The sequence below is a fragment of the Ambystoma mexicanum genome, chromosome 9 (genome assembly GCF_040938575.1).
Source record: "Ambystoma mexicanum isolate Mex_15411 chromosome 9, UKY_AmexF1_1, whole genome shotgun sequence".
In the NCBI taxonomy this organism is placed as follows: Eukaryota; Metazoa; Chordata; class Amphibia; order Caudata; family Ambystomatidae; genus Ambystoma; species Ambystoma mexicanum.
Genome location: NC_090931.1, coordinates 585,395,299 through 585,410,502, shown reverse-complemented (window position 1 = coordinate 585,410,502; position 15,204 = coordinate 585,395,299).

The window sequence follows — 15,204 nt, the reverse complement described above, 5'->3', positions numbered from 1 at the left end:
ACCCCCACCCCCCAGCATCCAGGGGCACCCTCCACCAGGCCCCACTCATGTCCAACTCATGTCCCCCTGCACCTCACCCCCCTGCATCCAGGGGCACCCTCCACCAGGCCGACAATCCTGTCTCCCGGCACCCCCACCCCCCAGCACTGGAGGGCACCCTCTACCAGGCCCCCACTCCTGTCTCCCTGCACCCCAACCCCCAGCACTGTGGGGCACCCTCCACCAGGCCCCCACTCATGTCCCCCTGCACCCCCACCCCCAGCACTGTGGGGCACCCTCCACCAGGCCCCCACTCATTTCCCCCTGCACCCCCACCCCCCAGCACTGTGGGGCACCCTCCACCAGGCCCCCACTCATGTCCAACTCATGTCCCCCTGCACCCCCACCCCCCTGCATCCAGGGGCACCCTCCACCAGGCCCCCATTCCTGTCTCCCTGCACCCCCACCCCCAGCACTGTGGGGCACCCTCCACCAGGCTCCCACTCATGTCCAACACATGTCCCCCTGCACCCCCACCCCCCTGCATCCAGGGGCACCCTCCACCAGGCCCCCACTCCTGTCTCCCTGCACCCCCACCCCCCAGCACTGTAGGGCACCCTCCACCAGGGCCCCACTCCTGTCTCCCTGCACCCCCACCCCCAGCACTGTGGGGCACCCTCCACCATGCCCCCACTCATGTCCCCCTGCACCCCCACCCCCTGCATCCAGGGGCACCCTCCACCAGGCCCCCACTCATGTCCCCCTGCACCCCCACCCCCCAGCATCCAGGGGCACCCTCCACCAGGCCCCACTCATGTCCAACTCATGTCCCCCTGCACCTCACCCCCCTGCATCCAGGGGCACCCTCCACCAGGCCCACACTCCTGTCTCCCTGCACCCCCACCCCCCAGCACTGGAGGGCACCCGCTACCAGGCCCCCACTCCTGTCTCCCTGCACCCCCACCCCCAGCACTGTGGGGCACCCTCCACCAGGCCCCCACTCATGTCCCCCTGCACCCCCACCCCCCAGCACTGTGGGGCACCCTCCACCAGGCCCCCACTCATGTCCCCCTGCACCCCCACCGCTCAGCACTGTGGGGCACCCTCCACCAGGCCTCCACTCATGTCCAACTCATGTCCCCCTGCACCCCCACCCCCCTGCATCCAGGGGCACCCTCCACCAGGCCCCCACTCCTGTCTCCCTGCACCCCCACCCCCCAGCACTGTGGGGCACCCTCCACCAGGCCCCCACTCATGTCCCCCTGCACCCCCACCCCCCAGCACTGTGGGGCACCCTCCACCAGGCCCCCACTCATGTCCAACTCATGTCATGCACCCCCACCCCCCTGCATCCAGGGGTACCCTCCACCAGGCCCCCAATCCTGTCTCCCTGCACCCCCACCCCCCAGCACTGTAGGGCACCCTCCACCAGGCCCCCACTCCTGTCTCCCTGCACGCCCACCCCCAGCACTGTGGGGCACCCTCCACCAGGCACCCACTCATGTCCCCCTGCACCCCCACCCCCCAGCACTGTGGGGCACCCTCCACCAGGCCCCCACTCATGTCCCCCTGCACCCCCACCGCTCAGCACTGTGGGGCACCCTCCACCAGGCCTCCACTCATGTCCAACTCATGTCCCCCTGCACCCCCACCCCCCTGCATCCAGGGGCACCCTCCACCAGGCCCCCACTCCTGTCTCCCTGCACCCCCACCCCCCAGCACTGTGGGGCACCCTCCACCTGGCCCCCACTACTGTCTCCCTGCACCCCCACCCCCAGCACTGTGGGGCACCCTCCACCAGGCCCCCACTCATGTCCAACTCATGTCCCCCTGGACCCCCACCCCCCTGCATCCAGGGGTACCCTCCACCAGGCCCCCAATCCTGTCTCCCTGCACCCCCACCCCCCAGCACTGTAGGGCACCCTCCACCAGGCCCCCACTCCTGTCTCCCTGCACGCCCACTCCCAGCACTGTGGGGCACCCTCCACCAGGCCCCCACTCATGTCCCCCTGCACCCGCACCCCCCAGCACTGTGGGGCACCCTCCACCAGGCCCCCACTCATGTCCAACTCATGTCCCTCTGCACCCCCACCCCCCCAGCATCCAGGGGCACCCTCCACCAGGCCCCCACTCATGTCTCCCACCCCCCCACCCCCCAGCAGTGCGATTTGCCTGGGTACGTGTATTTCCGGGGTGCGCGGGTAGTCTTACACGCAATTTCATCAGGGTACGTGTATTATGGGTCCGCGTGAACTTCCACACACAATATCAGCAGGGTACGTGTATTACGGGGTTCGCGGGAAGTTCCACACGCAATTGCCCTGGGTACGTGTATTTCTGGGTGCGCAGGAAGTTTCACACGTGAATTTTCAGGGTACGTGTATTTCGGTGTGCGCGTGAAGTTCCACACGCGATTTCAGCAGGGTACGTGTACTCCGGGTGCGCGGGGAATTCCACAGGCGAATCCAGCAGCCTACGTGTATTTCGGGTGTGCCGGGGAGTCCTACACGTGAATTGGCCGTGTGGGTCCTCCCAGCTGTTCCCTCTACACCCTCCACGGCCCCTGCAGGCGGCCCACACCACAGGGGACTACCCTGCACCCCTGCACATGTCCCGCAGGCAGCCCATCCACCATGGCCATGCCCCCCAGCCAACCCACATGTCACCTTGCACTACTGCCCACCAACGCATGTCTCCCAGCACCCCCACCCCCCAGCATCCAGGGGCACCCTCCACCAGGCCCCCACTCATGTCCCCCTGCACCCCCACCCCCCAGCATCCAGGGGCACCCTCCACCAGGCCCCCACTCATGTCCCCCTGCACCCCCACCCCCCAGCATCCAGGGGCACCCTCCACCAGGCCCCACTCATGTCCAACTCATGTCCCCCTGCACCTCACCCCCCTGCATCCAGGGGCACCCTCCACCAGGCCCACAATCCTGTCACCCGGCACCCCCACCCCCCAGCACTGGAGGGCACCCTCTACCAGGCCCCCACTCCTGTCTCCCTGCACCCCCACCCCCAGCACTGTGGGGCACCCTCCACCAGGCCCCCACTCATGTCCCCCTGCACCCCCACCCCCAGCACTGTGGGGCACCCTCCACCAGGCCCCCACTCATGTCCCCCTGCACCCCCACCCCCCAGCACTGTGGGGCACCCTCCACCAGGCCCCCACTCATGTCCAACTCATGTCCCCCTGCACCCCCACCCCCCTGCATCCAGGGGCACCCTCCACCAGGCCCCCATTCCTGTCTCCCTGCACCCCCACCCCCAGCACTGTGGGGCACCCTCCACCAGGCTCCCACTCATGTCCAACACATGTCCCCCTGGACCCCCACCCCCCTGCATCCAGGGGTACCCTCCACCAGGCCCCCACTCCTGTCTCCCTGCACCCCCACCCCCCAGCACTGTAGGGCACCCTCCACCAGGGCCCCACTCCTGTCTCCCTGCACCCCCACCCCCAGCACTGTGGGGCACCCTCCACCATGCCCCCACTCATGTCCCCCTGCACCCCCACCCCCCTGCATCCAGGGGCACCCTCCACCAGGCCCCCACTCATGTCCCCCTGCACCCCCACCCCCCAGCATCCAGGGGCACCCTCCACCAGGCCCCACTCATGTCCAACTCATGTCCCCCTGCACCTCACCCCCCTGCATCCAGGGGCACCCTCCACCAGGCCCACACTCCTGTCTCCCTGCACCCCCACCCCCCAGCACTGGAGGGCACCCTCTACCAGGCCCCCACTCCTGTCTCCCTGCACCCCCACCCCCAGCACTGTGGGGCACCCTCCACCAGGCCCCCACTCATGTCCCCCTGCACCCCCACCCCCCAGCACTGTGGGGCACCCTCCACCAGGCCCCCACTCATGTCCCCCTGCACCCCCACCGCTCAGCACTGTGGGGCACCCTCCACCAGGCCTCCACTCATGTCCAACTCATGTCCCCCTGTACCCCCACCCCCCTGCATCCAGGGGCACCCTCCACCAGGCCCCCACTCCTGTCTCCCTGCACCCCCACCCCCAGCACTGTGGGGCACCCTCCACCAGGCTCCCACTCATGTCTAACACATGTCCCCCTGGACCCCCACCCCCCTGCATCCAGGGGTACCCTCCACCAGGCCCCCACTCCTGTCTCCCTGCACCCCCACCCCCCAGCACTGTAGGGCACACTCCACCAGGGCCCCACTCCTGTCTCCCTGCACCCCCACCCCCAGCACTGTGGGGCACCCTCCACCAGGCTCCCACTCATGTCCAACTCATGTCCCTCTGCACCCCCACCCCCCAGCATCCAGGGGCACCCTCCACCAGGCCCCCACTCCTGTCTCCCTGCACCCCCACCCCCCAGCACTGTAGGGCACCCTCCACCAGGCCCCCACTCCTGTCTCCCTGCACCCCCCCAGCACTGTGGGGCACCCTCCACCAGGCCCCCACTCATGTCCCCCTGCACCCCCACCCCCCAGCACTGTGGGGCACCCTCCACCAGGCCCCCACTCATGTCCAACTCATGTCCCTCTGCACCCCCACCCCCCAGCATCCAGGTGCACCCTCCACCAGGCCCCCACTCCTGTCTCCCTGCACCCCCACCCCCAGCACTGTAGGGCACCCTCCACCAGGCCCCCACTCCTGTCTCCCTGCACACCCACCCCCAGCACTGTGGGGCACTCTCCACCAGGCCCCCACTCATGTCCCCCTGCACCCCCACCCCCCAGCACTGTGGGGCACCCTCCACCAGGCCCCCACTCATGTCCAACTCATGTCCCTCTGCACCCCCACCCCCCAGCATCCAGGGGACCCTCCACCAGGCCCCCACTCCTGTCTCCCTGCACCCCCACCCCCCAGCACTGTGGGGCACCCTCCACCAGGCCTCCACTCATGTCCAACTCATGTCCCCCTGCACCCCCACCCCCCTGCATCCAGGGGCACCCTCCACCAGGCCCCCACTCCTGTCTCCCTGCACCCCCACCCCCAGCACTGTGGGGCACCCTCTACCAGGCTCCCACTCATGTCTCCCTGCACCCCCACCCCCCAGCACTGTGGGGCACCCTCCACCAGGCCTCCACTCATGTCCAACTCATGTCCCCCTGCACCCCCACCCCCCTGCATCCAGGGGCACCCTCCACCAGGCCCCCACTCCTGTCTCCCTGCACACCCACCCCCAGCACTGTGGGGCACTCTCCACCAGGCCCCCACTCATGTCCCCCTGCACCCCCACCCCCCAGCACTGTGGGGCACCCTCCACCAGGCCCCCACTCATGTCCAACTCATGTCCCTCTGCACCCCCACCCCCCAGCATCCAGGGGACCCTCCACCAGGCCCCCACTCCTGTCTCCCTGCACCCCCACCCCCCAGCACTGTGGGGCACCCTCCACCAGGCCTCCACTCATGTCCAACTCATGTCCCCCTGCACCCCCACCCCCCTGCATCCAGGGGTACCCTCCACCAGGCCCCCACTCCTGTCTCCCTGCACCCCCACCCCCCAGCACTGTAGGGCACACTCCACCAGGGCCCCACTCCTGTCTCCCTGTACCCCCACCCCCAGCACTGTGGGGCACCCTCCACCAGGCTCCCACTCATGTCCAACTCATGTCCCTCTGCACCCCCACCCCAAAGCATCCAGGGGCACCCTCCACCAGGCCACCACTCATGTCTCCCACCCCCCCAACCCCCCAGCAGTGCGATTTGCCTGGGTACGTGTATTTCCGGGGTGCGCGGGTAGTCTTACACGCGATTTCATCAGGGTACGTGTATTATGGGTTCGCGTGAACTTCCACACGCGATATCAGCAGGGTACGTGTATTACGGGGTTCATGGGAAGTTCCACACGCGATTGCCCTGGGTACGTGTATTTCGGGGTACGCGGGAAGTTTCACACGTGAATTCAGCAGGGTACGTGTACTCCGGGTGCGCGGGAAATTCCACACGCGAATCCAGCAGCCTATGTGTATTTCAGGTGTTCCGGGGAGTCCTACACATGAATTGGCCGTGTGGGTCCTCCCAGCTGTTCCCTCTACACCCTCCACGGCCCCTGCAGGTGGCCCACACCACAGGGGACTACCCAGCACCCCTGCACATGTCCCACAGGCAGCCCATCCACCATGGCCATGCACCCCAGCCAACCCACATGTCACCTTGCACTACTACCCACCAACGCATGTCTCCCAGCACCCCCACCCCCCAGCATCCAGGGGCACCCTCCACCAGGCCCCCACTCATGTCCCCCTGCACCCCCACCCCCCAGCATCCAGGGGCACCCTCCACCAGGCCCCACTCATGACCAACTCATGTCCCCCTGCATCCCCACCCCCCTGCATCCAGGGGCACCCTCCACCAGGCCCCCACTCCTGTCTCCCTGCACCCCCACCCACCAGCACTGTAGGGCACCCTCCACCAGGCCCCCACTCCTGTCTCCCTGCACCCCCACCCCCAGCATTGTGGGGCACCCTCCACCAGGCCCCCACTCATGTCCCCCTGCACCCCCACACCCCAGCACTGTGGGGCACCCTCCACCAGGCCCCCACTCATGTCCCCCTGCACCCCCACCCCCCAGCACTGTGGGGCACCCTCCACCAGGCCCCCACTCATGTCCAACTCATGTCCCCCTGCACCCCCACCCCCCTGCATCCAGGGGCACCCTCCACCAGGCCTCCACTCCTGTCTCCCTGCACCTCCACCCCCCAGAACTGTGGGGCACCCTCCACCAGGCCCCCACTCATGTCCAACACATGTCCCCCTGCACCCCCACCCCCTTGCATCCAGGGGCACCCTCCACCAGGCCCCCACTCCTGTCTCCCTGCACCCCCACCCCCCAGCACTGTAGGGCACCCTCCACCAGGCCCCCACTCCTGTCTCCCTGCACCCCCCCAGCACTGTGGGGCACCCTCCACCAGGCCCCCACTCATGTCCCCCTGCACCCCCACCCCCCAGCACTGTGGGGCACCCTCCACCAGGCCCCCACTCATGTCCAACTCATGTCCCTCTGCACCCCCACCCCCCAGCATCCAGGGGCACCCTCCACCAGGCCCCCACTCCTGTCTCCCTGCACCCCCACCCCCAGCACTGTAGGGCACCCTCCACCAGGCCCCCACTCCTGTCTCCCTGCACACCCACCCCCAGCACTGTGGGGCACTCTCCACCAGGCCCCCACTCATGTCCCCCTGCACCCTCACCCCCCAGCACTGTGGGGCACCCTCCACCAGGCCCCCACTCATGTCCAACTCATGTCCCTCTGCACCCCCACCCCCAGCATCCAGGGGCACCCTCCACCAGGCCCCCACTCCTGTCTCCCTGCACCCCCACCCCCCAGCACTGTAGGGCACCCTCCACCAGGCCCCCACTCCTGTCTCCCTGCACCCCCACCCCCAGCACTGTGGGGCACCCACCACCAGGCCCCCACTCATGTCACCCTGCACCCCCACCCCCCAGCACTGTGGGGCACCCTCCACCAGGCCCCCACTCATGTCCAACTCATGTCCCTCTGCACCCCCACCCCCAACATCCAGGAGCACCCTCCACCAGGCCCCCACTCATGTCTCCCACCCCCCAGCAGTGCGATTTGCCTGGGTACGTGTATTTCCGGGGTGCGCGGGTAGTCTTACACGCAATTTCATCAGGGTACGTGTATTATGGGTCCGCGTGAACTTCCACACGCGATATCAGCAGGGTACGTGTATTACGGGGTTCGCAGGAAGTTCCACACGCGATTGCCCTGGGTACGTGTATTTCGGGGTGCGCGGGAAGTTTCACATGCAAATTTTCACACGCGAATTTTCAGGGTACGTGTATTTGGGTGTGCGTGTGAAGTTCCACACGCGACTGGGCCTGTGAGAGTGGGGTATGTGTATTCCAGGGGTGGGCGGGAATATTTACTCGCGACTGGGCCTGGGAGAGCGTGTTACGTGTATTCCTGGGGTGGGCGGGAAGATTTATACGGTCGCCTACAACGCGCCAAAAAAAAAGGTCCAATCCGGAAACACGTACGCCAGCATGAAGCGGGCGCACGTCCCGCACAGCATAAAAGAGTGCGCAAACAACAAACAAGCTCAGACGCCAGGATGAATATACCGTTCCTAGCAGCAGTGGCCGTGGGATACCGCCGGAGGAGGAGAAGGATAGTCAGGGCCAGAATCTTCACACCCAGAACCAGCCTATTTGGTATGCCTGATGACCAGGTGTATGGGAGGTACAAGTTTCCACCACACATAATACTCGACCTGGGCAGTGAGTGGGAGGATGACCTCACATCACCCACCCTGTGCTCCCAAGCACTCAGCCCCCTGGAGAAGGTCCTCAATGTACTGCACTTCTTGGCTACCGGATCATTTCAGCAGACAAGTGCCATAGTGGGGGGGGGGTGTCACAGGCCACGCAGTCACGGTGCCTACACCAGGTGTTGGCCATCATCACTGCACGCCCATAAGTCCGCAGGCACATATACCTGCCCAGAACACCTGCAGAAAGGCAGGCTGTCAGCCAGGATTTCTACAGGGTGGCACAATTCCCCAAAGTGCTAGGTGCCACTGATTGCACCCACGTGGCTCTACGTCCCCCCAGGGCATCTGAGCACATCTATAGAAACCGCAAGCACTGGCATTCCATCAACGTCCAGGTAGTATGTGATGCCAAGGGAATCATCACCTCAGTATATGCCAACTATCCAGGGTCCACCCACGACAGCTTCATTTACAGAATGTCAACCCTAAACCGGGACATGGAAGCTGGGCGGCATGGCGATGCATGGCTGCTTGGTGAGTATAAATGCCACAGCACACGCATGCATGACCGATACAGAGTAATGTCACTACCCCACTAATGATCCCCGTCACCACCTCCCCAGGGGACAGTGCCTACCCTCTGAGCACCCACATGATGACGCCAATTCGGAACCCCATCACGCCTCCCGAGGTAAGATACAACACAGCCCATATTGCAACCCGGGGCATAGTGGAGCGCACATTCTGAGTGCTCAAGTCATGCTTTTGCTCCCTTGACCGTTCTGGCGGGCAGCTGTTATACGCTCCCCCAGTAGTGTGCAGGATCATAGTGGCAGCATGTGTCCTGCACAATGTTGCAACACGCCGGGGCCTGGCTGTGGACATGGTGGTGCCCCCACATCCCCAACCACATGCACGCCTGCTGCGCATGGGAGGGGAAAGGGCACGAGGTGAGGCAGCCCGTACGCAGCTGGTGGCTAATTACTTCACATAGAAATCACACCCCTGTGGAGTGCACACAGCCCTGGCACATACCATCTGACAATCAATGATGACTCGATCTGACAATTATGATGAATTAAGGGACAGTCAACTGTCAGAACCATAGCAGCCTGAGATTGTTCCTCTGGAAGTGTCACAATGTGTGCATCCCTACCTACACAAACACCACCAATGCAGTGTCATCAAAAGACACACTTCTATGCAGCAAAAATGAATACCCACTTGCAAAATACAACATGAGAACAGTGCCATGTCACCCAGCCCCTCCCCGGCACCGCCACACAACACACCATGCCATGTCATGCTGTGTGAGAGCAAACAAATTAATCCCCACAACATGACCCAAGTGTCACAAACTACAGTGTCCCTAATGGAAACTGGCCACACACGAAATGCTCACAGTGATGCAGGACCAACAACACACATTACCAAATATTTAACAATAATACTAATCACCTACACAACCTCCAACCTGCCATAAACATGACAGTACAGACTTAAAAAATTGGTAGCCTCACCACCTGATAATGCCTGCACTTCGAACACTTCCAACTGTACAGTGTTAGCGCCACGCAAAAGTGTAGGTGCACTGCTTACAATATGGACTCCATTTTCAAAGTAGACCGCCTTGTGAAGACATGAGAAATGGACCTGCAAATTAGGAGGATGAGATGGATGCAGAGGCACATATCAATACACCATGCAGTGTACAATACAACAACAATATGCACTAGGAATGTATACACAGTATCGACTACAGACTGCCCACACATCAAATGGGAGTCCAACGTCACCGTGTAAGTCAATGTCACTTGGGCACACCCTTTGCAAGCCCATGGAAACGGGAAGCAGGAGGGGTGTGTGTCACACAAACCCAAGCATCTGACCCAAATTCAGGACAAGCCTGCATGTGCCCAGCCACAATACAGCGTATGCCCACGGGAGCCACACAAGGCAACACACTGTCCAAAAAATCAAAAATCAAAAATGGCCATGAATGGGCCAGGGGGGGTGGGGGAGGCCACCCAGGAGGTCCGAGGACAGGGTGCACACCAAAACCCACCTGTGTGGATCTTGCGAAAAAAAAACACCTCCATGGGCTCATGGCCTGCACGGCTACCCTATTGTGAGAGATTCGCTGCTGTCGCTCTCCTCACCCTTTGCAACTGCATCAGGAGGTGGTGGCACTATGGGAGGCAGCCCACGCAAAGCCCTAGTCTGGCCCTCCATGGCAGCAAGTATGCGGGTGTGGAAGGTCTGGTTCTGGAGGATAATCGTGCGGAGGTCCCCATGCAACAACTCACGGGATGCCCGGACCTCCTCCCTAGTTGCCTGCATCTTAGCTGAGAGCGTACGTGTGAGCCGCTCCAGCTGCTGTTCTGTCCTTGTGTTAGTTGAAGCCTCAAGCTCAACAAGAGTTACCCTGAGCTGACGGAGTTCCACCCTCAGGGCTTCTCTGTGGCCCTGAGACTCAATAGAAATGGCTTCCCGCAGAGTCTCCAGTGCTGCCCGCCTGTCCCTGTTGGACACCAACATGTCCTCCCTGTGTGACTGGCAAATGGTGTCTGTTGCCTGCTGTAGTTGTTCAATCAGCCTTTCTTGGGGGACAATGGAAGTGGCCACCCTATCCATGGCCTGAGCCATCATCTCAGATGATGCTGCCTGTTGGTTTGCCATACCGTATATGGATTGCTCCCATGCGCTATTGCCAGGTGGCGTACAGCCACCGCATCGGCGGGTACCACACCTGTCTGGGGCAAGGCGAACTGCGCCTTGCTGTGCCGGCACTGCCTGAGGCTGCAGGACTGCATTCCCCGTCTAATCTGCTGGCCCAGGAACAGGATCAGATGTTGCGGAGTGTGACCCTGCATCCGCAACCACCAAAGGCAGACCTACCAACACTGACATCCCCATTGAGGGTTCTACCCCTGGTGCAGGTGGGTTGGACAGTACAGAATCCCTCCCAGAAACACTTACCTGCGACGGCACATAGGTCTCATCATCCGAATCGACACCTTAATAGAACTCGGGGGAGGTGCACCCAGAGACACCCCTTGAGATGATGGTCTGCAGCAAGTGTGGGTTCTCACCCACCACCACACCACGTCCCTCACTGGTGCCCGGTCGGGCCTGAGACCCCTCCTGGGTCTGCACCATCTCCACAACCCCAGCAGTATCAAGTGCATCATCCCCTGCAAAGACATGAAAGAAAAGAAATTGGAACAGGCATTAGCACCATGGCACACAATTAAGGCTGAGAAGCAACAGAAACAGTACTTCATTGACACATGTCCCACATGACTATAACCCTCCCATGCATGCACCGTCACTGCGTATGAAGGGGAGGCAAATGGCACACATTGATGACACCAAGATGGAAGACCAACACATTTCCTGCATGCTGGCTAGCAGTGCCATCACACATTGGCCTGTGATTGGCATGTCCAATACACATACATGACACATGCCATCACACAGATGGCATGTACCATAGCCATGTCACACATGTGACAATAGGACTGAGAAATGCCTAGTGAAAGTGGTGGAATGCAGACAATCAGCCTGATTGAACACAGAACAATATGCAACTATGTTGTGGCAAGATGACACTTCAAAGGCAACTGACGTGAGGTTGGGCTGAATGTCTACTGTTGCCAGAAGGGATACTGCAATACCCAAATCCTGGTGCGCAGAATGTATTGGATGAAGCACATGGGTGACCCAAACCACTCAGGCACACACACCCTCACCTGGCACTCAATCAGAAGCCCTCACACACACACACACTGCACATGGATGACACACACATGCATGTGCACTCACCGGACAATGCCTCGTAATCTGGCAAGTCTCCCACGCCTTGGATCTGTTCCTCCGTGACGTAGGTCCCAGCAACCAACTCATGTGGAGTGAGTTCTATTTCCTCTGCTGTAGACCAACCTCCAGTCACTAGAATTGTGGCATGACTTGAGGCCAGCTTTTTCTTTGCCCTGCGCTTCAGGTCATTCCAGCGCTTGTAGCAATCATTAGCTGTGTGCCTCACGAATCCAAGGGCACTTATGAGGTCCGCGATGGTCTGCCAGTGTGCCTGACGTTGTGCAGGTGTGGTCTTGCATCCTGCAGTAATCACCATTTCGCTGTCATGTGCAGACACATACTCAACAAGTGCATCAAGTTCGGCCTGATTGAAGCTGGGCTTCCTTGGTGGGCCGGACTGTGTAGCCGTGTCTGGGGCATCAGCCTGTACTGGACAAGCACTCTTCCTCTTCCGCTTGGAAGGTGGTGGGGATCCTGAGTGTCCTACGCCGCTCTGGACACTAGGGGCAGGAGCCCCGGTGGACTGTGAACTAGGAGTGTGGGAATGAACACTCACCATGGGACTTGGTGCAGGCATTAGCTGAAGTGTGATGTAGTCAGGGGGAACGTCAGCAGGATGAACTGGGACCGACACTGTCCTGGCTGGGAGACTCAGAGCTGGGGTGGATGGAGCCGCAGCTGCCCCTGCAGCCTCCCCACCCTGCCTACTCGGGGCAGCAGATGACATAGCTGCCCCTGATCCACGTGGCCTGGTGACACCAACGTGCACCGCCACACGTGGCCTAGACCTGCGGACCTGGAAGTCAGCCATGGAGTCACCCTATGCCAGGTCTGGTGCCACAATGGGCTGGTCCAACAAGGGCTGAGCAGGGATGGTGTCAGCCACGTTACCCTCAACCAGGGTGGGGGGGGCATGGGTGTCCCTGACTCGTCACCCACACATGGGGGGCTAGGGGCACCCTGCAAGTCCCGGCCATGTCCCCTACCCTATCCACCACGGCCACCTCTTGTGGCTCAGCCACCTTTGCCACCCTTACCGCGTGCTCACCTCCCAACCATGGCACTGATGTTGTTGTGCGTATGAGAGTTGCAGTAAACTATTGTCCTGGGCAATTGGGGGCCAAAGGGGTAGGGTACTAGATGGAATTCGTACCCTAGTGCTCTAGCAAGGCTGTATGTGACCCCTGGGGGAAGATGACGGGTCACACAATGCGCAGGCACCCCAAAAAAGGGAGATAATGTGCACGCAACCCCTCCTAGACCACGTGCGTGGAAAAATAAACCTGCGCTACGCTGTGGCACCCAGAAACACAAAAATGAACGTATGCGTGTCACACGCAGCCTAGACTGACCTCTGAAGGGGTAGGCAACACACGGGGCAAGCACAGATGTTAAATATGTGCGCGACTCACCGTCTGCCAGGAAAAATCGCGTGAAAAATATCGGCGTGTGCGCGTTGGCAACACCCCCGCCAAAAGAAGAATTGTACGCTGTCTGAGGAGACAGGACAACAGGAGAAGTGAACGCTGTTTGAGGAAACAGGCCCAGGAAAAAGACAAAAAGAGAAAAAGCTGTCAGAGGTAACAGGGAGTACGAACTAGGAACGGCGTGAAGTAAATCGCGTGTGAACCGACAAGAAGTACAGATTTCACCCACTCGCTCTCCACGAAAAGCACGTACAAGGAAATGGTGTTCTACACGTACCTTCTAAACATGCCCACACGTCCAGCGTCACTTCCGCGTGTACGCGCTAAGGCCCCATCCTCCAATTACACGAGCTGACACTCTGACGTGCAGTCATTGGATGTGTAACATGCACCCGTGTACAGGGAAACGCCCGCGCACACGTCACAGACGCGCATACGTGCTGGTGGCCTTTGGGCCAATGAATTTGCGTACGTGTGCTGACGCGCTTACACGCTAAGGCCCTTTCCTCGAATTACACGCAGACGTGCTTGATTTTCACGTGCCAAATCACTCCGTATCAAGCTGGCCACGCATAAGCACACGGAAGACCACGCTCCTGCCCAGAAGGCCGAATTACTGCCCCCAGAGCCCCGAGCACGCTCCCACCTGCCATCTGCTGCTGCCTGATTGCCTACTGCCCACGTGCCCGGCCTTTTGCTGCCTGCACATCAGCTAGGGGTGCTGTTGCTGTGACCACCCCTGCTGGAACCGAAGACTCCCCACTGGGATTCCATCGCCGCACAGACCAGCCCCAGGACCCAGTTGCCCACCCACTCCTGCCTCTGGGGTTGTCATGTCGGGCACTGCAACATCTGGCACCACTGGCAACCCCCGGCCAGAGAGGCAGAGGGGCACCAGCTTCACTGCCACCGAAGTTGGTGTCCTGGTGGAGCAAGTCCTGGGGCAGTATGATGCCCTCTTCGGAAGTTTGCGCGCCGACAAGGAAGGACGGACTCGGATCTGGACAGACATTGTGACTGCCATCAATGCGGAGGGAGTGGCAGTCCGACTATTCCATCATGTCAAGAAGCGCTGGGAGGACTTCAGGTCCAGGACCCTCAACAATTCCCGGCGCCTCTTGAAGGCAGCGGATGCTAAGGGGCGCCGGGGCCACTTGTCGGACGATCAAATGAGGGTCCTGGAACGCATATCCCCAGCGCTCCACGTCCAGGTCCTTGAGAGGCAGACCCGTCTGGAGTCGAGCGGTAAGTGTACATGCATCATCATTGTAAGCTGTGCGTGTGGTGATGTGCCAGTAGTGTGCAGGTTGCACATGTGTTTTTATGGGGCCAAGTATGGGGTGGGGTGTACAGGGCCGTGAGGCTAACACATGCGAGGGCTCTCATGTGTGAGACATGGATGTGTGTGTGTAGGCTTGCATGCCAAATGCAGTTGTGTGGGCACACATGTTTGGATGAATATGTATGTAAGTAGGCATGTTCGTGATGTCACACATGGATGTTGGTTTCAGCTGTATGTATCAGCAGTGTGTACATGTGCATGTGTGTGTATTTGACAAGGGTGCAACAGTGATGCAGCATAGATGCATGTGACAGCTGGATGTGGAAGCCTGATTGGCAGATATGACATGGATGCCATTCTGAACACTGCGACAGTTGGCAAAGGTGTACACATGCATGCAAGTGTGGTAGTGTGTGTGCATGTGTAGTGCACTCCCTGTGTTGCATGTGATGTCTGGGTCACCTTTGCCTGCTCATGCAGTTGTATGTGT